Source organism: Channa argus, chromosome 20 (genome assembly GCF_033026475.1).
Source record: "Channa argus isolate prfri chromosome 20, Channa argus male v1.0, whole genome shotgun sequence".
Classification (NCBI taxonomy): domain Eukaryota; kingdom Metazoa; phylum Chordata; class Actinopteri; order Anabantiformes; family Channidae; genus Channa; species Channa argus.
Genome location: NC_090216.1, coordinates 11,005,490 through 11,031,405, shown reverse-complemented (window position 1 = coordinate 11,031,405; position 25,916 = coordinate 11,005,490). Strand labels below are relative to the sequence as shown.

General features: G+C 37.0%; 2 pseudogenes; both read left to right on the top strand.

Moving 5' to 3' along the window:
- The first annotated feature begins 9 nt into the window (after positions 1 to 9).
- Positions 10 to 6,052, top strand: LOC137105806 (sulfotransferase 1B1-like; annotated as a pseudogene).
- An 8,490-nt stretch (positions 6,053 to 14,542) lies between these two features.
- LOC137106088 (uncharacterized) lies at positions 14,543 to 25,574 on the top strand (annotated as a pseudogene).
- Positions 25,575 to 25,916: the final 342 nt, after the last annotated feature.

Genomic DNA, 25,916 nt, shown 5'->3' with positions numbered 1-25,916 from the left:
ATAGTAAGAACTGTAAAAAACGCTCCCTACTGTTTCACAAGTTTGTATCCCGGCTGATTCCTGTCCGGACTCTGTCCAGGTTTTTGGTCTATGGTTTGGTGTTTCCTTGTTATGTGGTTTTGTTATTCCTAGTTTTGTGGTTTGGTTATTTCTTGTTATCGTGGTTTGGTTCTCCTTTGTTAGGTTTGCATTAGTTTATCAGTTTATTTACTTTACCCTGTTCCCTGTATTAGTTACCCCTGTTAATTTCCCATTGCCTCTAGTTTAGTTTGTTTAGGTTTTATTCCCATCTGTCTATTCCTGTTTAGTTCATTTGGCCCTGTTAATTTACCCTCTTACGTGTGTGTTTGAACTAATTACGGTCTAGTCTGGTCCCTGGGTGTTGCTTACATTGTATCTGTCTTGTTTGACTGCTTCCTACTGTTGTCTCTCAGTATTAAAAAAAACCTCCACAGTGGCCATTAAAAATCGGGACAAATCTTGTGCAGGGCACTTCAGATTTCAAATCAGTCTTTGATGTGGTAACATTACTAGTTGTTTTTTTGGGATTAACTGTAATATTGTTGAAAATGTATTTAACTTTTTAGACTACTTTTTATTGGAAAAGGTAATGTTATTACAGTGACACCTTACTGGTTTTGTTAAGGTACTGAGCAAGAGGTCACATATTGCTATCTATTGCTATCTTCTTGTTTCAGCACTTGGGTAAAGAGGATTGGTGAACTGACAGATCCCTGAGGGGTTCCACTTTTAACAATGTTTAACTTTGACAGACTGTTGTTGATTTTAACACACTGGCTTCTGCTTGTTAGAAATTAAGCTATTTTATCAGTTATGGGTTTTATGTATTTGTTCTCAGGAAGCAAAATCTTTATCTTTATTCCCGTGAGTTGCTGCCTTCTAAACAGATATTCCAAAAGGCTGCTTCTTCAGCACTTTCAGTCGGTCAACCAAGGTTTTTTGTTGACTTTAAACATTTGGGTCCAAAGGTGTATAATAGTTGAGAAAAACACACACACACACACACACACACACACACACACACACACACACACACACACACATACACACACACACACACACACACACACTCAGTGTGACATAGATTAATTTTTTACTTGAGACTTTTATAAAACAAATTAAAATAACACAATTCAAGAAAAAGTGTAGAGCGACTGAATGAGGCTTCAGCTGGGAGAGTCTACCAGGAGACACTTTTGTTTGGATTCAGATGAAGGAGAGGATTTAAACTGAAAACCAGAAGTAGTCAAGAGGACATTTAGTCAGCAGCCTGACTGTGGGCTTGACAAAGAAACAACTGGAATTTATAGTATACAAAAGCAAGTCAGCTGTGAATCTTTGACTGAGGACAAATAAACATTGACAGAGGAGCTATCAAAAACAAAGTACAGGCCTTATTTGACTTATTTTACAGTTACCTGTGACAATGTCAGTAATGTCAAAGGAAGAAGATGAGGCCATTCAGAAGGCCAGTGCCTCCGTCACACGCTACCCTCTCATCCCAGTACAAGGAATTCCTCTCATGAATCACACTGCCAACAACTGGGACTCCATCTCTGCTTTCTGTCCTGACCCTTCAGACATCCTCATCACCACATACCCCAAAGCAGGTACTGTACTCAGACTCACAGCTACCACATAAACCTGAGCACATAATAAATGTACAAGTAGCTGATCAGTGTGGTCAGCACATTTTTTAAAATAACCTAAAGAGCAAATATTAGTACTGTAAGATATACAAAAATTGAATAGATATCAAATGAGTACCTACAGGACTCTGGACTTTTTCAAGAACAACAAAAAGTGGGGATCTAATTTTCCTGAAATCATCCAGTTTGTCCTTAGGGTCAAGTGTGGTCTTATCATTTACTTCAGGGTTTATTTGTGTTATTTGGAACATAAGGGACGACATGGACCCAGGAGATAACTGACCTGCTTCTTCACAATGGAGATGCTGAAGCCTGCAAACGAGCCCCCATAACTGCCCGCAGCCCATTCCTAGAGTTCTGCCTTCCTCAATTCCCCAATACAGGTGAGTAATCTTCTTGTTTATTGTAGCCATATTAGGTTTGCATGTTTTAGAAATTAAGAAAACTCTGCTTTTCTAATCAAGTTCATTCCACTAGGTCTGTCTGTGCAATGTCCTACTCCTGTAAAAATGTCATTATACCTACTTGTTTTTATTGCTGACACGTCAATACACATCTTTTCAGAAATGGAGCAACAATAGCATTAACTTGACGTTAGTTTTTCAGCCTTGTGTTCCTAATTATTTTTCTAAAAATTCATTCATTTACTACTCCCTATGTAATGTAAACTATAGTTCACTCAATAGTGAGCAGTTAATTGAGATTTCGGACACTTTCTCACCACTCAGTACGAAATGTAATCAGCATATTTGTATTTCTCAAAAAGTATTATTTTAACTAAAACATCATTAAAAATACATGGGGTATAGAGTGAAAGTTTAATACAGAATAATTTTAGGCCATAATGCAGCGATGAGAAATGTAGCAGTCTCACAATATTAAAGTGGGATTTAACAGAACTTGTGATCGCATAGCATAAAACTGAAGATGTGTTTTGTCTCTTATATTTTTACATTTCCATCTTCCTGTATTCATGTCTCAGCTATTGAAAGTCTGAAGAAAATGGATCCCCCACGATTGATCAAGACACACTTTCCTATTCAACTGGTCCCTCCTGCATTTTGGGAAAAGAAATGCAAAGTAAAACTTCATCTGTCACATTCTACTGAGTGGTCAAAAGGTTGACAATACAATGCAACACAATGACCTCTTCTCTGTATTGTAAAAGCCTTTCTCATATGTCCTTACTGTGTAAAGACAATCTACGTGGCACGCAATGCCAAAGACAACCTGGTGAGCTACTACTACTTTGACTGTATGAACCTGACCCAGCCTGAACCAGGACCCTGGGAGGGCTACATTCACGTTCATGTTCATGCATGGAGAGTGTAAGTAGATTAAATCACATTCCTCAGTGTCAACTTACCTCGAATCAAACTGGTGTTTTCTGTTTGCTGAGCCAAGATGTGACCACAACACTCTAGTTTTTCATAAATCAGAAAAGTTTAACCCTTTAACATGTAAATCTTTGCGCTTACACTTACATTCATTCAATACATACACACATTATGTATATATACAGCAATAAAGGGCTAGCAGTATTATCAATTATTACCAAAAAAGTAGAGTATAAATAGATCAAATCACATTCCTCAGTATCAATCCTACCTTGAATCAAACTTGTGATTTCTGTTTGCTGAGCCAAGAAATGATCACAGCACTCGAGTCACTTATTCTCATCTACTATGGCAGTTGCTTTATTTTTGAGCGATTTAAGTCAAAAATTAAATCAAACCAATGAACTTACCTTTTGAAAATAGGTTGAACAGCATGTGCAACAAATTCTGTTGACAAACAATGAACATTTACGATTAAAGAATTTTAAAATCTTAGACATTTATTTACTAATTAAAATTGCTGTTGTAGTTACAGATAAACATGGCTATAGTTTTTGTTCCTCTTTCCAGAGAAGCACGAGGTTGGTCTCTATCAGATTTGTGGTTTGACCCTCAGTACATACCACAGCACAGATGTTGAAATGAAACATATAAGCTTAAAAACTAGACAGAGGCACAAGAGGTTGCAGCAGGTCATAAAAGGTCACATAAATGCTAACGAGTACAATAGTTCACAGAAAATTCAGCATAACAAACCATGTTTAACTAAGTTAATGATCACCTTCAATTACACCAGTTATTCTTAAGTTAGAATAAAGTGCAGGGCAGGCATGGAAGCAAGGGGAGAACATGCAAACTCAGAAACCTACAACCTTCTTGCTGTCAGGCGATCAGAGCATTCTGCTGTGATTCATAATCCCAGTGCAGTTTAAGAAGCCAAGACAATGTAACTTTTTTGCCCTTGGAGCAACCGTGGCTGCCATTTAAGTGTGGAGGGAAGAATAACTTTATCAAATGTGTACTGCTGTGAGTAAAAAAATATATTTCACATTTAGATATTAGGTATTTAAGTATAGCGGGAAGTATATGTTACACTGTGGTTGGACTGATGTGTGGACCTTATCGACACATGGAGTCGTCCTATCTGTACAGACAAATAAAAGAGGCCACTGAAAATAAAACATGCTACCATGACACATGCTTAAATAAATTACTCATTTATTTTAACACATCTAGCCAAGCTTAACACATCAGAACTTTTATTTAATCGTCTGGCTTGAGGGTCAATTAGTGAATTTTGTCTCTACAGTGGCATGGGGCTCCTGGTATGATCATGTCAAAGGTTACTGGGTGGAGAAAGAGAAGAAGAATATCCTCTACATCTTCTATGAGGACATGAAAGAGGTAAGTATATTGTATGAACATGTAATACAGGATCATGTAGTATATTCTATTTAACTCATACAGGTAGAAATCTGCCAGGATCAGATTTCCTATTCGCCACAACAGTTAAACAGTTCATTTTGAAACAACTAGCAAAATGTGTCCTTGTAAATAATCCCTTCATTATACGTTTAATACCAGAACATTTCTTGCACGGCTGACTTTGAATGATTACAACACTTTTTCTCCAGTTTGCAAAAGCTCAAGTTTCCAATACAATACAATTATATTGTTTTAGTTTTTTTTTAAGCAGGACAAAAAGGTTGGAGACAATTGTAATTTTCCTGGCAAAATTTAAAATGAATTGGATGTCTTAAAATTATTAATAATAAAAAATAATGAAAATAATTTGTCTAATTAGAATTGCATGTAATAGTTTCCCCTCTCATGATCTTCTCATAATTTGCTTGTATTTTACATGTTCAGTAAGGTTACATTATTGTTATAATGCCATGTTATAGCACTTCTTAAATTGTGTTTATTCTCCCAGAATCCTCAGCGTGAAATTGAACGTATTATGAGGTACCTGGACTTGTCTTTGTCTGACGAGGTCATCAGCCGAATTGCGGAGTTCACATCCTTTAAGAACATGAAAGACAACCCGATGTCCAACTACTCCCACGTCCCACAATCAATCTTTGACCTTTCTGTCGGTTCCTTCATGAGAAAAGGTGATTCAGGTTGCTCTTAGTGTCATCCAGGAGCAGGAATGATGTGCAGGGCATGTATCACTTCACTACTTTGCTAGGGAAATACTAAGCCTGTTTACTAAAGTTGGTGTATCTGCCACCACTTTTTTGTATATAAAAAAACATATATTAAATATGAGATAATAGAATTCAGTAAAAACAAATTATTTTAATAAAAGTAAAGAAAAGCATAAGGTTATAATGAAAGAAGTGGGATGAGGCAAGGACAGGGTTTTAAAATTGGGATTTGAAAGTAGGCAAAAGATTTATCAGCAATTATTTAGATAACTGTTTAATCTTTTAAATTATTAAAAAAAAAAAAAACCTAAACACTCAAAATCCACCAGTTGCAGTTTCTCTGATGTGAAGATGCGGTGTTTTGCATATGTTGTAGCATAGTAATTTGTCTTTTTAAGGTTTGGACAAATTGTTATCTGAAACAAACTATTTGAAGATGTCGACATTTTCAGTTTTCTGCACAGTTTATAAATCAAACAGTAATTAGGAAAATAAAGGCAGATCAACTAAGGACCCTAACAGTAACTTATTCAACAATAGACTATAACAATGATACATAACTTTGGTCTCATACATTACGGCTTTTGGTTTATATAACTAACACAATTATTCACAATATTAACACAATTATAACACAGTAATCGCCTTTCCTTTTTTTAAATACAGGTGAAGTAGGTGATTGGAGAAATAATTTCACACCTGAACAATCGAAGATGTTTGATGAAGATTATGAAAAGCAAATGTGTAACGTCAACATACCCTTCAAGACCCTCATCTAGTGGGTTTTAGGTTTTTGAAACTGTTGCAGCTCTGACAACAAAACACAAGGATCTTTGCGTAACAGCTGAAAACCTAATTAATCTGTGAATTAAAAGATAATTGTTTGATTCAGTCATCAAGTCTGAGTGTTGTTTTTGCAAGGCTCACATCAAGACTCTTTGGTTTATATGTGGTTTTATAAGTTTATTATACAAATATATAAATAAATATTATTAAATATAAGTTCAACACACGCACACAAAGAAAAAAGAAAAGGATTTTGAAAAACTCCATTTATTTTTGTGTAAACACTTGATGAACAACTAAAAAGCAGAAGGGCATTTTAATTGTTTACTAATGTACAATATTTGTTATAGGTTATATCTTCTTTGATGAGATATATTTTAGACAAAGTCTCTTCTGCAAAGAGCCTAACATTTCGGGTCTGTATGCAACCCTTCAGACCCTCATGGGGCAGCAAGAAGCACGTGAGGCTCAAAATAAAGTGGAAGCTCTAAGACAGGAACAACGCTATAAAGCACTACAACATCAGTTCCAGTTGTTGCAGCTTGAGGTGCAGGTCCGCACATCACCTGTCCCTGACTCTCCTCCAGCAGAGCCTGGTCCATCAGATTCTGATTTATCCAATCTAAACACTAAGTTGCATTCTAAAATAACTCCCTCTTTGGAAGTGAATACTCTGCCACAGTTTCCACCAGGTCAGTCCCAGTTGCAATATGTACCCAGATTACAAAAGCTTTCAGATGATGATGATATTGAATATTTTCTTGTTACATTTGAGCGTATTGCTGCAGCATGTCGTTGGCCTAAAGCTGACTGGGGTTTCTATCTGATACCCCTGCTGACTGGTAAGGCTAGAGGTGCTTATGTACACATGGATCTGGATGATGCACAGGATTATGACTATGTAAAATCAGCTATTCTAACAAAGTATGATATAAATATTGAAACCTATAGACAAAGATTTCGCTCCATGGAGGTTAATCCGGACGAAAGCCCAAGAGAGCTAAATGCAAGGCTTAAGGAACTGTATGTGAAATGGATCCGGCCAAATTGTAAAACCACACAAGAAATAAGTGAATTAATTATTCTTGAACAATACTTGAGAATGGTGTCTCCTGAGTTACAGGTGTGGCTTAAAGAACATAGCCCAGAAACAGTGGCTGAGGCAGCCGCATTAGCTGATGTGTTTGTGGCTGCTCGTAAGAAAAATCAGCCCTGGAGTTACACCGCCTGGAAAACAACAAAGCCAACAGCCCCTCAGCACCATCACAGACAAGTCACCAGTGTGGGTAAGTCTCCCACAAGGGAGACGGAGCCAGGAAAGATATTTTCAAAACCTTATGGCAAACTGCCAGTCTGTTATCTCTGTGGGCAAGAGAGCCATACTAAACCAGTCTGTCCAAAAAACCCTGTTAAGCTAACTCAGATGTGCTTGGTACCTCGATTTACTGTTGAATCGAGAACTGATGGTAGTCAAAAAATGAGACTGACAACGGTTGAAGTTAATGGACAAGCTGTTGAGGCTTTAATTGATACTGGCAATGATCAGACTTTGGTGCATAGTAAAATGCTACCACCTAACATGGTATGTGTTAGAGACAGTTCACATTTGCTGTGTGCATGGCTACGAAAAAGCTTATCCTACAGCAGATGTGTATTTAAAGGTGCATGGACAGGTCTACCTTCTGAATGTCGGAGTTGTACAGAATTTATCATTTTCTGTGGTATTATGTCGTTATCTGCCAGTACTCTTGGATTTGTTATACTTAAACCAAAAATGCTGTGGGGCTATGACTAGAGCTCAATCTAAAAAGTCAGATCAGCTGCTGGAAACACTTAGTGCCTTGCCCTTCTTTGCTGCTGGCCTGGAAGCGGCACCCGGGAAGTCTAACAAGTCACGCAGAGAGAGGAGGCAGGAAAAGTTCCAACGTACAGTTTTTAAAGCAGCAGTTGATCCTGTGCCTGAGGTACAGATAGACTTTAAGATTCCTACCAACATTACTAGCTTGCAAATGATCCAGCTTTGAGCCCACTATTGCAGAAGGCAAAAGAGAGGAAGAAAGGTACTGCGGCTGACTGCAATCTAGAGGAGGAATTCTATTTATATGATGGTGGCTTTATCGTCAGCAGGGAGCAGCCAGCCAGCTAGTTGTCCCCCAGGCTGCTCGGGAGGGTGTTCTTACTCTGGGTCATTCTGTTCCCTGGGCTGGCCACTTGGGAAAGCACAAAACCACAGCACGTATTAAACGACAATTTTATTGGCCTGGTATGCGTACTGATGTTGCTCAATTTTGTAAGAGTTGCCCTCAGTGCCAGATGACTTCATCCAACACGCCCTCCAGAGCTCCTCTCCAGCCTCTTCCAATCATTTCTACCCCTTTTGAACGCTTGGGCATGGACATTGTCGGTCCAGTGGAGAGTACTAGAGCTGGAAATCGCTACATCCTTGTGATCACCGACTATGCTACCAAATATCCAGAAGTCTTCCGTAAAGTCAGTCAAAGCAAAGGCTGTTGCTTTCTGTCTGGTGCAGTTTTTTTCTAGAGTAGGATTTCCCTGTGAGATATTAACTGACCAAGGTACTAACTTTATGTCTACTCTGCTTAAACAGGGTTATCAGCTGCTTGGTATTGGCAGCTTGCGAACAACCCCTTACATCCTCAAACAGATGGTTTGACGGAAAGGTTTAATCAGACCCTTAAACAGATTCTGCGCAAATTTGTCAATGATACTGGATCTGACTGGGATCAAGGGCTGCCATATCTACTCTTTGCATACCGGGAAGTTCCCCAAGCATCCACTGGCTTTTACGCCTTTGAACTTATGTATGGTCACGAAGTTGGGGATCTCTTTTGCTGTTGAGGGAGATTTGGGAGGGTGACCAGGGGAGGATGGGGCCTGTAAATATTGTGTCTTATGTGTTGCAGATGAGAGAGCGTTTAGAAAAGATGAGTGGGCTAGCAAAGGCACATATGGTTGAGGCACAGCAGCAAGAAAAAGACATGGTATGATCGGTTAGCCCGGCAGAGGACCTTTGCCCCAGGCCAAAAGGTACTTGTATTGTTGCCTACAGAGGACAGTAAGCTGCTGGCCAAGTGGCAGGGGCCCTTTGAAATTCAGGAGCAGCTTGGACCAACAACTTATAAGGTTGCCACCCCAGGACATAAACGCACCACCAGGATACTGCATGTAAACCTACTTAAGGAGTGGGTTTTCAGGCCTGAAAGACCAGTGGAGGTTTTGTTCATCAAGAGTGTGCAGGAAGAAGAGGAGGTAGATGAATAATATTTGCTATCTTCTGGGACTGCAGACCTTGATCTCCACCATCTTTCAGAAGAGAAACAATCCCAGGTGTTATGTACCTCTGATGTTTTTCAAGAAAATCCTGGAAGGACAAATATGGTTGAGCATGATGTTATCTTAAAAGATGGAGCTTCTGTGAGACGTATGAGTTATAGGATCCCTGAGCGTCTGTTAGTCTCATTGAAGAAGGAGGTGGACCTGATGTTGTCACTAGGAATAATTCAACCATCAAGAAGTGAGTGGTGCAATCCCGTTGTTCTTGTCCCAAAGAAGTATGGCACTATAAGGTTCTGTATTGATTTCAGGTACCTCATTCAATTTCTCAGTTTGACCCATATCCTACTCCTCGAATTGATGACTTATTTGAACTCTTGGGTAAGGCAAAGTACTTGACAACTATAGATCTATGTAAAGGATATTGGCAGGTTCCCCTCACTCAGCGGTCTCGTGAGCTGACAGCATTTTGAACACCATGGGGCCTGTTTCAATTCACTGTTCTACCATTTGGGCTACATGGGGCTCCTGCAACTTTTCAGAGACTCATGGATCAGGTACTGTGTGACTTCACTGAATTTGCTTCAGCATACCTTGATGATATTGTTATCTTCAGTGCTACTTGGGAGGAACACCTGGAACATCTGCGAGTAGTATTGCAGAAGCTGAAATCATCTGGTTTGACCATTAATCCTGTCAAGTGTCCCATTGCTAAGATGGAGACTGCGTATTTGGGCTTTGTTATTGGTTGTTATTTGGGGGTTGTTAGACCACAGGTTGACAAGGTCATAGCCATGGAGTCCTGCTCTTTACCACAAACAAAGAAGCAGTTGAGGTCCTTTTTGGGAATCTCTGGGTTTTACCATCGGTTTATCCCCAATTTCTCCTCTAGGGCAGCCCTGCTCACAGACATGACAGGATCAAAGTGCCCCAATCAGCTCCAATGGACGGAGGACCCAGTGGCAGCTTTTCATGATATTCGACAGTCACTAAGTAAGGAACCTGTTTTGCACAGTCCTGATTTTGACACACACTTTGTACTACAAACTGATGCATTTGAGAGGGGACTAGGGGCTGTACTTTTGCAGGGAGCAGAAGATGACCGGCACCCAGTGGCTTACATCAGCCGCAAGCTGTTTCCTAGGGAAGTTCGTTACTCTACGGTGGAAAAAGAAGCACTTGCAATCAAGTGGGCTCTTGACTCCCTCAAGTATTACCTGCTCGGCAGGGAATTCACTCTGGAGACTGACCATAAGGCTCTTCAGTGGCTGGAGAGAATGAAGGACACAAATGGGAGGATCACTCATTGGTACATGGCCATGCAGTCCTTCAGGTTCTCCGTTCATCATATTCCAGGCAGAAGTAATGTAACAGCGGACTACCTCTCTTACTGTGCCAGTGAGAATCCTGAAGGGGGGGGTGTGTGATGGCCACAGCCTCGGCCACACCCTAAGTTTGTTTGGTAATGTTTTCACTTACCTTTTTCCTTAAGTTTGGGTTTCTTGTTATTAAGTTTAACTGTATTCATTTAATTTCTCTTTTTCTTGAGTTATCATTTTGCTGCTCCGGGGGTGTTGGCCATCCAGATAAAAGATTTAAACATCTACCCAAGCTTAACACATAAGAATTAATATTTAATCATTTGGCGTTAATGTTTTAAGAGGGTTACTCAGTGAATTTTGTCTCTACAGTGGCATGGGGCTCCTGGTATGATCATGTCAAAAGTTACTGGTTAGAGAAAGAGAAGAAGAATATCCTCTACATCTTTTATGAGGACATGAAAGAGGTAAGTAGGACATTTGAAGCCTCTTATAATGTACAGAGCAGGTAATACCAGACTGTGTAGTACAATCTCTGTAACTCATATAGGAAAAATCAGACAGGATCAGATTTCCTATTCCCCCCGTAAGTCAAAAAGTGTATTTAAAAGCATTTAACAAAATGTAGCCATGTAAATAATCCCTTTATTAGGAGTTTAGTACCACTACTTGCATATTTTATAACTTTGTCTCCAGTTTGAAAAAACTGTCCATTACAATACAGGACAAATAGCTTGCAGATTTTGTGAAAGAAAAAAGATTTCACTGGCATATTAATAATAACAATTACTAAAATAGTTTAATAGAAAGCGTATTATTTCCTGGCTATGTGTTTCCTGGCTATGTGTTTCCTGGCTACATTCCTGACCCACCGAAGGCAAGACACTGAACCCCAGTGCCTTCGGTGGGTCAAGTGAGCACCTTGCGTGGCAACCACCGGCATCGGAAGCGTTTTGGATAAAAGCTCTGTATAATTGGCCATTTACCATTTACATGTTCAGTAAAGTTACATTATTATTATAACATCATGTTCTCAGATGCCATATTTTACAGCTGCCTGTAGATTTGGTGCATGTATCTAGTATTTCAATTTATGTAAAGAATTTCAAACATTACATCAACCTTTGGTGAATTACCTCGCTGGGAAAATGCTTCCATTTTTCTTTAAGTTTTTGTATTTGCCACCATAGCTGCTCTTTAATTGCATTAGGTTTGGTTTTGATATTGCCAATGCACCTGTATGTTGGAACAGCACAATAGGTCTCTGAATATCTTGCTGGTTTTATGATCAATAGCTAAAATAATTACCTGATTAAATGGTCTGTAGATAAAATAACTACAGTAAATATTGATGTTGGCTCATAGAACAACTGATGTTGATGGATCAAATAAGATTTTCTAATCATTATTAAAAAACAAAAACTACCAGTTGCAGTTTCACCAATGTGAAGATTTGTTTGTTTTTTCTTGTAGCATAGTTAGATTTTTTTAGTTAGATTAGATTTTTTTTAAATCCAAAACAAACATTATGAAGATGTCATATACAGTTTTTTTTTAAAAAACAATAATTTAATTAACAAAATGTAGGCAGATCAACTAATAAGGATCCTAACAATAAGTTGTGGTACTTGTTCAACCATAGACTGTTTTTGAAACAGTGATACAGAACTTTCGTCTCAGGTATAAATACAGTATGACTTCTGATTTATATAACTAACACATTTGTATTCTTCTTTTTAAAAAAAACAAACAGGTGAAGTAGGTGATTGGATAAACCATTTCACACCCGAACAATCGAATATGTTTGAAGATTATGAAAAGCAAATGAAAGATGTCAACATACCCTTCAAGACCCTCATCTAATGGTTTTTAGGTTTTTGAAACTGATGCAGCTCGGAGAACAAAACACTGAGATTTTTTGGTACCATCACCTAATTAATTTGTGAATTTAAAGATATCTTTTGGATTTATTCATCCAGTCTGGGTGTTGAACATTGTAACTGTCACAGTCCTGTCCCCATGTTTAAGTTATCTAGCTTAATTTCATGTTTTGGCTTTTATTTTATTGATCCTCTTGTGTCTCTTCCTGTGAGTCTGTTTGCTGTCTTTATCTTCCTTGTTTTGTCCTGATTTGTTTCACCTGTTCCCCAGTTCTTTTATACCCTGCTCTCCCCGTGATTCTCTGCTGGTTTGTAGTATGTAAGTGTGTGTTAGTAATCTGTTTGCATTTTTCACAAGTTTGTATCACGGCTGATTCCTGTCCGGACTCTGTCCAGGTTTTTGGTCTATGGTTTGGTGTTTCCTTGTTATGTGGTTTTGTTATTCCTAGTTTTGTGGTTTGGTTATTTCTTGTTATCGTGGTTTGGTTCTCCTTTGTTAGGTTTGCATTAGTTTATCAGTTTATTTACTTTACCCTGTTCCCTGTATTAGTTACCCCTGTTAATTTCCCATTGCCTCTAGTTTGGTTTGTTTAGGTTTTATTCCCATCTGTCTATTCCTGTTTAGTTCATTTGGCCCTGTTAATTTACCCTCTTACGTGTGTGTTTGAACTAATTACGGTCTAGTCTGGTCCCTGGGTGTTGCTTACATTGTATCTGTCTTGTTTGACTGCTTCCTACTGTTGTCTCTCAGTATTAAAAAAAACCTCCACAGTGACCATTAAAAATCTGGGACAAATCTTGTGCAGGGCACTTCAGATTTCAAATCAGTCTTTGATGTGGTAACATTACTAGTTGTTTTTTTGGGATTAACTGTAATATTGTTGAAAATGTATTTAACTTTTTAGACTACTTTTTATTGGAAAAGGTAATGTTATTACAGTGACACCTTACTGGTTTTGTTAAGGTACTGAGCAAGAGGTCACGTAAACCCAGGACAGAGACATATACAGACAAACAACCATTCTTACTCACATTCACACCAACAGATAATTTTGAGTCACCCGTTAACCTAACATGCATGAGTTTGGACTGTGGAAGGAAACCAGAGTAATCGAGAGGAAACCCATGCCAGTGTGAATTTGTAAAATTTACTCTTGCCGAAAATTGAGTACATTTATCTTATCATATTGATCCTCAGCTCAAAGGTAGGTTTTGGTAATTTCTTCAAAAATTTCAATATTTGGTATAATTATTGAATAAATAAATATATGTTATCTACTCTTCTTGTTTCTTTTTTGATTAAGGATGGAAGTTCTGGTCATTGTTCACCCTAATTTTCTATTTACTGTAACCTGTAACGTACTGTCTCTATATGTAAAGTCAACGTAAAAAAGGAAAAAAACATAATTTCAGTGAAGAAAACTTCCTTATATTATAACATTGTCTCATTTTCTTTATATCTATTGCTATCTTCTTGTTTCAGCACTTGGGTAAAGAGGATTGGTGAACTGACAGATCCCTGAGGGGTTCCACTTTTAACATTGTTTAACTTTGACAGACTGTTGTTGATTTTAACACACTGGCTTCTGCTTGTTAGAAATTAAGCTATTTTATCAGTTATGGGTTTTATGTATTTGTTCTCAGGAAGCAAAATTTTTATCTTTATTCCCGTGAGTTGCTGCCTTCTAAACAGATATTCCAAAAGGCTGCTTCTTCAGCACTTTCACTCGGTCAACCAAAGCTTTTTGTTGACTTTAAACATGTGGGTTCAAAGGTGTATAATAGTTGAGAAAAACACACACACACACACACATACTCAGTGTGACATAGTCAGATTAATATTTGACTTGACAAACAAATTGACTGAATAAGGCTTCAGCTGGGAGAGTCTACCAGGAGACACTTTTGTTTGGATTCAGATGAAGGAGAGGCTTTAAACTGAAAACCAGAAGTAGTCTACAGCCAGACTTCGGGCTTGACAAAGAAACAACTAAATTTATAGTATACAAAAAGAAGTCAGCTGTGAATCTTTGACTGAGGACAAATAAAAATTGACAGAGGAGCTGTTGGAAATAACGTACAGGCCTAATTTGACTTATTTTACAGTTACCTGTGACAATGTCAGTAATGCCAAAGGAAGAAGATGAGGCCATTCAGAAGGCCAGTGCCTCCGTCACACGCTACCCTCTCATCCCAGTACAAGGAATTCCTCTCATGAATCACACTGCCAACAACTGGGACTCCATCTCTGCTTTCTGTCCTGACCCTTCAGACATCCTCATCACCACATACCCCAAATCAGGTACTGTACTCAGACTCACAGCTACCACATAAACCTGAGCACATAATAAATGTACAAGTAGCTGATCAGTGTGGTCAGCACATTTTTTAAAATAACCTAAAGAGCAAATATTAGTACTGTAACATATACAAAAATTGAATAGATATCAAATGAGTACCTACTGGACTTTTTCAAGAACAACAAAAAGTGGGGATCTAATTTTTCTGAAATCATCCAGTTTGTCCTTAGGGTCAAGTGTGGTCTTATCATTTACTTCAGGGTTTATTTTTGTTATTTGGAACATAAGGGACGACATGGACCCAGGAGATAATTGACCAGCTTCTTCACAATGGAGATGCTGAAGCCTGCAAACGAGCCCCCATAACTGCCCGCAGCCCATTACTAGAGTTCTGCCTTCCTCAATTCCCCAATACAGGTGAGTAATCTTCTTGTTTATTGTAGCCATATTAGGTTTGCATGTTTTAGAAATTAAGAAAACTCTGCTTTTCTAATCAAGTTCATTCCACTAGGTCTGTCTGTGCAATGTCCTACTCCTGTAAAAATGTCATTATACCTACTTGTTTTTATTGCTGACACGTCAATACACATCTTTTCAGAAATGGAGCAACAATAGCATTAACTTGACGTTAGTTTTTCAGCCTTGTGTTCCTAATTATTTTTCTAAAAATTCATTCATTTACTACTCCCTATGTAATGTAAACTATAGTTCACTCAATAGTGAGCAGTTAATTGAGATTTCGGACACTTTCTCACCACTCAGTACGAAATGTAATCAGCATATTTGTATTTCTCAAAAAGTATTATTTTAACTAAAACATCATTAAAAATACATGGGGTATAGAGTGAAAGTTTAATACAGAATAATTTTAGGCCATAATGCAGCGATGAGAAATGTAGCAGTCTCACAATATTAAAGTGGGATTTAACAGAACTTGTGATCGCATAGCATAAAACTGAAGAGTGTTTTGTCTCTTATATTTTTACATTTCCATCTTCCTGTATTCATGTCTCAGCTATTGAACGTTTGGAGAAAATGGATCCCCCACGATTGATCAAGACACACCTTCCTATTCAACTGGTCCCTCCTGCATTTTGGGAAAAGAAATGCAAGGTAAAACTTCATCTGTCACATTTTACTGAGTGGTCAAAAGGTTGACAATACAATGCAACACAATGGCCTGTTCTCTGTATTGTAAAAGCCTTTCTCATATGTCCTTACTGTGTAAAGACAATCTACGTGGCACGCAATGCCAAAGACAACCTGGTGAGCTACTACTACTTTGACTGTATGAACCTGACCCAGCCTGAACCAGGACCCTGGGAGGGCTACATTCACAAGTACATGCGTGGAGAGTGTAAGTAGATTAAATCACATTCCTCAGTGTCAACTTACCTCGAATCAAACTGATGTTTTCTGTTTGCTGAGCCAAGAAATTATCCCAGCACTTGAGTTGTGGCTCATTTCAGCTCTTTATTCTCATCTACTATGGCAGTTGCTGTATTTTTGAGCGATTTAAGTCATAAATTAAATCAAACCAATGAACTTACCTTTTGAAAATAGGTTGAACAGCATGTGCAACAAATTCTGTTGACAAACAATGAACATTTACAATTAAAGAATTTTAAAATCATAGACATTTATTTACTAATTAAAATTGCTGTTGTAGTTACAGATAAACATGGCTATAGTTTTTGTTCCTCTTTCCAGAGAAGCACGAGGTTGGTCTCTATCAGATTTGTGGTTTGACCCTCAGTACATACCACAGCACAGATGTTGAAATGAGACATATAAGCTCAAAAACTAGACAGAGCCACTAGAGGTTACAGCAGGTCATAAAAGGTCACATAAATGCTAACGAGTTCACAGAAAGTTCAGCATAACAAACCATGTTTAACTAAGTTAATGATCACCTTCAATTACACCAGTTATTCTTAAGTTAGAATAAAGTGCAGGGCAGGCATGGAAGCAAGGGGAGAACATGCAAACTCAGAAACCTACAACCTTCTTGCTGTCAGGCGATCAGAGCATTCTGCTGTGATTCATAATCCCAGTGCAGTTTAAGAAGCCAAGACAATGTAACTTTTTTGCCCTTGGAGCAACCGTGGCTGCCATTTAAGTGTGGAGGGAAGAATAACTTTATCAAATGTGTACTGCTGTGAGTAAAAAAATATATTTCACATTTAGATATTAGGTATTTAAGTATAGCGGGAAGTATATGTTACACTGTGGTTGGACTGATGTGTGGACCTTATCGACACATGGAGTCGTCCTATCTGTACAGACAAATAAAAGAGGCCACTGAAAATAAAACATGCTACCATGACACATGCTTAAATAAATTACTCATTTATTTTAACACATCTAGCCAAGCTTAACACATCAGAACTTTTATTTAATCGTCTGGCTTGAGGGTCAATTAGTGAATTTTGTCTCTACAGTGGCATGGGGCTCCTGGTATGATCATGTCAAAGGTTACTGGGTGGAGAAAGAGAAGAAGAATATCCTCTACATCTTCTATGAGGACATGAAAGAGGTAAGTATATTGTATGAACATGTAATACAGGATCATGTAGTATATTCTATTTAACTCATACAGGTAGAAATCTGCCAGGATCAGATTTCCTATTCGCCACAACAGTTAAACAGTTCATTTTGAAACAACTAGCAAAATGTGTCCTTGTAAATAATCCCTTCATTATACGTTTAATACCAGACCGTTTCTTGCACGGCTGACTTTGAATGATTACAACATCTTTTCTCCAGTTTGCAAAAGCTCAAGTTTCCAATACAATACAATACAATTATATTGTTTTAGTTTTTTTAAGCAGGACAAAAAGGTTGGAGATAATTGTAATTTTCCTGGCAAAATTTAAAATGAATTGGATGTCTTAAAATTATTAATAATAAAAAATAATGAAAATAATTTGTCTAATTAGAATTGCATATAATAGTTTCCCCGCTCATGATCTTCTCATAATTTGCTTGTATTTTACATGTTCAGTAAGGTTACATTATTGTTATAATGCCATGTTATAGCACTTCTTAAATTGTGTTTATTCTCCCAGAATCCTCGGCGGGAAATTGAGCGTATTATGAGGTACCTGGACTTGTCTTTGTCTGACGAGGTCATCAGCCGAATTGTGGAGCTCACATCCTTTAAGAACATGAAAGACAACCCGATGGCCAACTACTCCCACATCCCACAATCAATCTTTGACCTTTCTGTCGGTTCCTTCATGAGAAAAGGTGATTCAGGTTGCTCTTAGTGTCATCCAGGAGCAGGAATGATGTGCAGGGCATGTATCACTTCACTACTTTGCTAGGGAAATACTAAGCCTGTTTACTAAAGTTGGTGTATCTGCCACCACTTTTTTGTATATAAAAAAACATATATTAAATATGAGATAATAGAATTCAGTAAAAACAAATTATTTTAATAAAAGTAAAGAAAAGCATAAGGTTATAATGAAAGAAGTGGGATGAGGCAAGGACAGGGTTTTAAAATTGGGATTTGAAAGTAGGCAAAAGATTTATCAGCAATTATTTAGATAACTGTTTAATCTTTTAAATTATTAAAAAAAAAAAAGCTAAAAACTAAAAATCCACCAGTTGCAGTTTCTCTGATGTGAAGATGCGGTGTTATACATTATGGCTTTTGATTTATATAACTAACACAATTATTCACAATATTAACAGAATTATAACACACACATTTGCTTTTTTTTAAATACAGGTGAAGTAGGTGATTGGAGAAATAATTTCACACCTGAACAATCGAAGATGTTTGATGAAGATTATGAAAAGCAAATGAGTAACGTCAACATACCCTTCAAGACCCTCATCTAATGGGTTTTAGGTTTTTGAAACTGTTGCAGCTCTGACAACAAAACACAAGGATCTTTGCGTAACAGCTGAAAACCTAATTAATCTGTGAATTAAAAGATAATTGTTTGATTCAGTCATCAAGTCTGAGTGTTGTTTTTGCAAGGCTCACATCAAGACTCTTTGAGTGGTTTTATAAGTCAAGATAGTTCTTGACCACACTTTCATTGTCAGTTCATGGATTGGACTATTTTTGAAACATTTTTACCTTTTTAAGACTACTACTTACTGTCACGTTGCTGAAGACACAAACAACTAAGACTAGAGTATAAAAGTAACAAGCCTGAGAACTATTCACATAATAATGAACAGGGGACACAAAAAAAATGCAAATGAAAATATTCAAGTTCAACACACATGCACACAAAGAAAAAAGAAAATGACTCTAAAAACTCCATTTATTTTTGTGTAAACATTTGATGAACAACTAAAAAGCAGAAGGGCATTTTAATTGTTTACTAATGTACAATATTTGTTATAGGTTATATCTTCGTTGATGAGATATATTTTAGACAAAGTCTCTTCTGCAACAAATACAAGTTTAAAGCTTTAATACAAAATTTTATCTGTGTCAAACTCTAATGTCTCAAAAACAATTTATAAATATTTTTTATATAGTGCTTTTATATGCTAAATGGGGGGTTAAAGTGTCAAGCCTTTTTACAAGCATGGAAGCAGAACAGGCACTCGAACTGGCTTTGTCCATAATTCATTCATCTATTACTTATCCTCTTCAGGGTCATAGGGGCTAGAGACTGTCCCAGCTGTCATTGAGTGAGAGAGACGGTTCACCCTGGACAAGTCGTCACTCTAGCTCAGTGCCAGCATAGACAAACAGACACGTATAAAGACAAAAAAGCGTTCTCACCGTAGGACAATTTACTCGGACTGTGGGAGGAACCAGAGAAACTAACACTAGGAGGTATTGTATGATGGGTGTAAATCAGGAAGCTGTTATTTGATCTGGAGGCATCTGCGACATCATTTAAATGTTTAATAGCTCCTAAAGTGTATTTTCATTATGTTTTGTAAATTATGTTTAAATTTATTCTAGCTGAAAATAAAGTACATTTAACTGATCTGCACTTCGATCCTCATCTCCAAATAATTTCTTCAATAATCTCACATGTAATTCAGTTTTTTTAATTAGATATTTTGTATAATGTATGGCAACATTATGCAAATATAATAAACCAACTCCCATTGTTCATCTGTTGTGTAAAGCAACGGGACAATACGAAGTATTGATGCTCTGCACATTGTTTATCTTTCTTTTTAATGTACCTGTAACATACTGACCCTATTTGTTATACAGTATGTAACATCCTGTCTGTCTAATCTACATTGTTTTAGAAAAACCTTTTGATCTATGGATTCTTGCTTCAGCACTTACTTGTGTACAGTGTAGAGAGGATTGGTGAACTGACAGATCCCTTCGGGGGATTCCAGTAATAATATTGTTATTTTGTGATAGACTGTTGTTGGTTTTGACACACAGGCTTCTGTTTGTTAGAAATTAATTAAGCTCTTTTATCGGTGATGGGTTTTATGTATTTGTTCTAATGATTCAAGCTAAATCTTGTACTTATTCCATCCTGCTCAAAACTATAAACTTATTCTAGTGAGTTGCTGCCTTCTAAACAGATATTCCAAATGGCTGCTTCTATAGCACTCTTATTTTAAACAAATCCATACTCAAACTATCCTGCATGTCTGTACAATAGAAAAATTTGGCAAGCTGAATTTTTCCAATTTCTACCGGGCTTGGACCGACATTGCACAGCTGGGGATGGGAATGGGTTGTTAGGGGTTCAGTGTCTTGCCCAAAAACACTTGCCTTACCAACTGTGCTACAGCCACCCCTTGGCAAGCTGACATGAGAATAATAGCCCTATATCAACCAAGGCTTTTTGCTGACATTAAACATTTGGGTCCAAAGGTGTATTATAGTTGGTATAGTAGTAGTATAGTCCACACACACACACAAACACACACACGCACAAAAACTAGTCAGATAAATTTTTTACTTGAGACTTTTATCAAACAAATTAAAGTAACACAATTCAAGAAACATTGTAGAGCGACTGATTGAGGCTTCAGCTGGGAGAGTCTACCAAGAGACACTTTTGTTTGGATCAGATGTTGGAGGAGATTTAAACTGAAAACCAGAAGAAGTCAAGAGGACATTTAGTCTACAGCCTGACTGTGGGCTTGACAAAGAAACAACTGAATTTATAGTATACAAAAGCAAGTCAGCTGTGAATCTTTGTCTGAGGACAAATAAGAGGAGCTTTATTTTACAGCTGGATTTTGCCTTCTGCTTCTTGATTTCTTCAAGTAAATTTGTGATAGTGTCAGCCATGCCAAAGGATGAAGATATGTCCTACACTGAGGACATCATTCGCTTCCCTCTTATGCCAGTCAAAGGAATTCCTCTCAGGAAAAACATTGCCTATAACTGGGACTCCATCTGGGCCTTCCGTCCTGACCCTTCAGACATCCTCATCGCCACATACCCCAAAGCAGGTACTGTACTCAGACTCACAGCTACCACAAAACCCTGAGCTCATGATACATTTACTAATGGCTAATGAGTGTGGGAAGCACATTGTTTGAATCACCTAAAGACCATATATTACTATTGTAACAAGTACACAAATCTAATCGATAGTAAAATAAAGTAGTAAAGTAAAGCGACTGTAGACTGACCTTTTCAAGAGTTGTGTCATAAAACAATGAGTATAGCTGGACTTTTCTAGAACAGCTAAAAGTGAGGACCTAATTTTCCTAAAGTCCTCCCCTTGGATTTCTACTCAAACTGGTGAGATTCACTGGCTTTATAGAGGGATTCCTATTCATTTACTTCTGCTTGTATTTATACTTTTTTGGTTATAAGGGACGACATGGACCCAGGAGATAATTGACCTGCTCCTTCACAATGGAGATAATGAAGCCTGCAAACGAGCCCCCACACCTTTCCGCAGCCCGTTCCTAGAGACCTGCTCTCCTCCAGCCACCATTTCAGGTGTGTACTCTCCATGGTTATTCTGCCTTATTTAGGTTTAAATGTTTTCTATTGTTTTCCAGTTGTTTTTCTCTTCTTGGAAAAATTTCTTTATACCTACTTGATTCTTAGAATTTAAACAAGGTCAGTGAACTCATAAACAGTTTAGTGTCACAAGGTCCACACCTCAAATGTTCCTTAATTATGTTATGGGGAGAACAATGTTAAAACAAAATGTTCAATTTTAATTCCTGATATGTCAATACACATCTTTCAGAAAGGGAACAAAAACACCATGAATTTGAAGTTAATCTTTGACCTTGTTGACTTCCTGGGTAGGTGCTGTTAAATTGTCTGCCATTGGTCCTGGACAGTGTGTTCCTAATTCTTTTTCTAAAAAAAAATGTTGCATGTCCAAAATACCTCGCTATTCACTCATTCACTACCCCTTATATAATGTGCACTAAGGAGTTCAGTCAGTAGTCAGGATGAAAAGTAACTACAAGGGTCCTAGACAATACTGAGGTGGCGTTTTAAGCTCTTAAGTGCAGCTCCATTATTTGATTTGAATCTAAATAATTTCAGGTCATATTACAGCAATAAATTTGAATATCTTAGAGTGGGATTTAAAGGATCATGGAATCGGATATGATAAAACAGAAAAGTGTTTTTATATTTACATGTACCTCTCCCTATATTCATGTCTCAGGTCTTGAACTTCTAAAGAAATTGGATCCCCCACGAATGATCAAGACTCACCTTGCTTTTCAACTTGTCCCTCCTGCATTTTGGGAAAACAAATGCAAGGTAAAACTTAATCAGTCACATTCTACTGAGAAACAAATCTTGCTGTATAATGAATTACTTTAGACTGAACTGTAAATACATGTTAAAAGGTTTAAATAATAATGAAACACTGAAAATAAAAGACATAAAAAGTTCAACATAGCATCTTGTCACCTTTCTCATATGTCCCTACTGATCATGTGTAAAGACAATCTACGTGGCACGCAATGCCAAAGACAACCTGGTGAGCTACTACTAATTTGATTGTATGAACCGGGCCCAGCCTGATCCAGGACCCTGGGAGGGCTACATTCACAAGTTCATGCGTGGAGAGTGTAAGTAGATCAAATCACTTTATTCTAAAGAGATGGCAGAATTGGGGCTGCAGTGAGCCAACCATTCCTTTGGCATCAAAAACGCGTTGCTTTCTCCAGTCCCTTCTCTGTTACATGCTGACACTTAAAGTACCTGTTTGCATCAGTGATAGACACAGAAAACAGAGACAAAAAGTCCACGGGAGACCAGGGTTCGACTCTAGTGTGAAACATTGTGTGAGTTAATAATGATTGTAACACAACATGGTGCATGGTTACTTTAGTGAGGTTGTAAGGTAGTTCGTATCGTCACACCGTATGCATTATTTTGTTTCAAGCTTTAGTGCCCAACCCTAACTCTTGTTGCCTTTTATTTGTCTTACGCTGAAGTTGTTTTTCCCAACCCTAATGCATTTTTTTTTTTTGTGTATATAAAGTCACTCCCACAGTCAGTCCTGGAGCATCCAATACTTTCCTAAAAAGGGTAACTGAGGCACCAAAGGATGTATGGAGTCGCACAATGTGGCACCTTACATAGCATCTATATCTGATGCCGTGGGATGAGAAGATGTTGGGGGAGCCTAACAACTTTGAGAGCTTACAGTAGGAGTTTAGGCTGTAATAATATAGCATTGTGGTATTGTATAGTATTGTTTTAATAGTAATGTGAATTTATACATTTTGGGAGGAAATTGCTAAAAAAAAACATGACAGAGGAGAATGGATTAAAAATGCATATATAACAGAAATTTGAATTTATAGTCACATAATTAAATATGATTTGGTCATTTTTAGGCAATTGGTTTGCAAGGTTTTAACAATTAAATCTGATTGCTGACCACGTAAATACAGTTGTGTAAATTCTAGGTGCAGTGTATTTCAGACACTTAATAAGTCATCAAATGTATACTATAACTATAACTGTTATAATTCATTTCATGCCAGTCTACAGTTGAAATCATTGAAAATGTGTCATGGCATTCTCTTAATTACCCAACAGCAAGTCATTGAGAGATCTGCAGCTGGAAATGCTGATGATAAATTATTAACCAGGTTTATTGCAGTAATTCATCAAGTAACATGCTGTAACAAGATAATTAATGGATTTAGCCTCTGTGGGCCAAGGTAAGTAGTTAAGAACTTTACTGGTGAAATCTAATAAAATAAAAGTATAATTATTATTTAATTATTTTATTATATATTATAATTATTATTTATTATTTATTATAATTATAATTATTATCACGCTACCATGACTCAAACATAAATAAATGAATTATTAATATTAAAACATCTAACCAAGCTTAACACTTTACACTTGTATTCAACAGTTGGCATCAATATTTTTAAACTAGTTACTCAGTGAATTTTGTCTCTACAGTGGCATGGGGCTCCTGGTATGATCATGTCAAAGGTTACTGGGTAGAGAAAGAGAAGAAGAATATCCTCTACATCTTCTATGAGGACATGAAAGAGGTAAGTAGGACATTTAGAGCATATTATATTGTACGAACAGGTAATACAGGACCATGTAGTACATTCTCCTTAACTCATACAGATAGAAATCTGCCAGGGTCAGATTTCATATTCACCACAAAGTTAAACAACTAGCAAAATGTGGCCTTGTAAATAATCCCTTCATTATACGTTAATACAATACAATAAAATTAAATAATTTTAGTTTTTTTAAGCAGGACAAAAAGGTTGGAGACAATTGTAATTTTACTGGCAATATTTAAAATGAATTGGACGTCTTCAAATTATTAATAATAAAAAATCATGAAGACAATTTGTCTAATTAGAATGTAATAGTTTCCCCTCTCATGATCTTCTCATAATTTGCTTGTATTTTACATGTTCTGTAAGGTTACATTATTGTTATAATGCCATGTTATAGCACTTCTTAAATTGTGTTTATTCTCCCAGAATCCTCGGCGTGAAATTGAGCGTATTATGAGGTACCTGGACTTGTCTTTGTCTGACGAGGTCATCAGCCGAATTGTGGAGCTCACATCTTTTAAGAACATGAAAGAAAACCCGATGGCTAACTACTCCCACATCCCACAATCAATCTTTGACCTTTCTGTCGGTTCCTTCATGAGAAAAGGTGATTCAGGTTGTTCTTAGTGTCATCCAGGAGCAGGAATGATGTGCAGGGCATGTATCACTTCCAAAGCCCAAGGTCTTAAAAGTATGATGAGGTAGCTAAAGAGAATAAATACCTTAACTATTTCAAATATATTTCATAGCAGAGAATTTGTACTTTGTAATTGGATTAAATGTTGGTGAATGTACTTAGTATTTTAATTTATGTAAAGAAATTAAAAAGGTACTTCAACCTTTGGTGGATTACTTTGCTAGAGAGATACCAAGCCTTTTTACTTAAGTTTGTGTATCTGCCACCACTGCTACTCTTTAATTGCATAAGGTTTTATTTTGATATGGATGGATACACAAAGAAATGAAAATACACGTGACAGATTTTTTTCTGTATACAAAACATATAATAAATAATATGAGATAGTATAATTCAGTAAAAACAAATGACAAATTGGACAAATTGTTATCTAATACAAACTATTTGAAGATGTCAACATTTTCAGTTTTCTGCACAGTTCAAAAATCAAACACTAATTTAATTGGGAAAATGTAGGCAGTTCAAATAATAAGGACCCTGACAATAAGTAGTGGTACTTTTTTTTTTGTTTTTGTAACAGGTGAAGTAGGTGATTGGACAAATCATTTCACACCTGAACAATCGAAGATGTTTGATGAAGATTATAAAAAGCAAATGAGGGACGTCAACATACCTTTCAAGACCCTCATCTAATGGGTTTTAGGTTTTTGAAACTGAAACAGCTCTGACAACAAAACACAAGGATCTTTGGGTAGCAGCTAAAAACCTAATTAATCTGTGAATTAAAACATAATTGTTTGATTCAGTCATCAAGTCTGAGTGAAAAACACTGCAATCACTGACTAGAAATTGTACCTAGAAATATCATACTGTACTATAATCATCATTCTACACGATTATTACTTTATGTGTATTTTGATAATATTTAGACGTGCACATTCATCTTAATAGCATTATGATTTTTTTTTTTTTTAAAACTATCATCCTTTGTGGAGAATTTGTACGATGTGCTTAAGGTACATTTTAGTGCATATAGTTTACGTAAGTGAGTAAA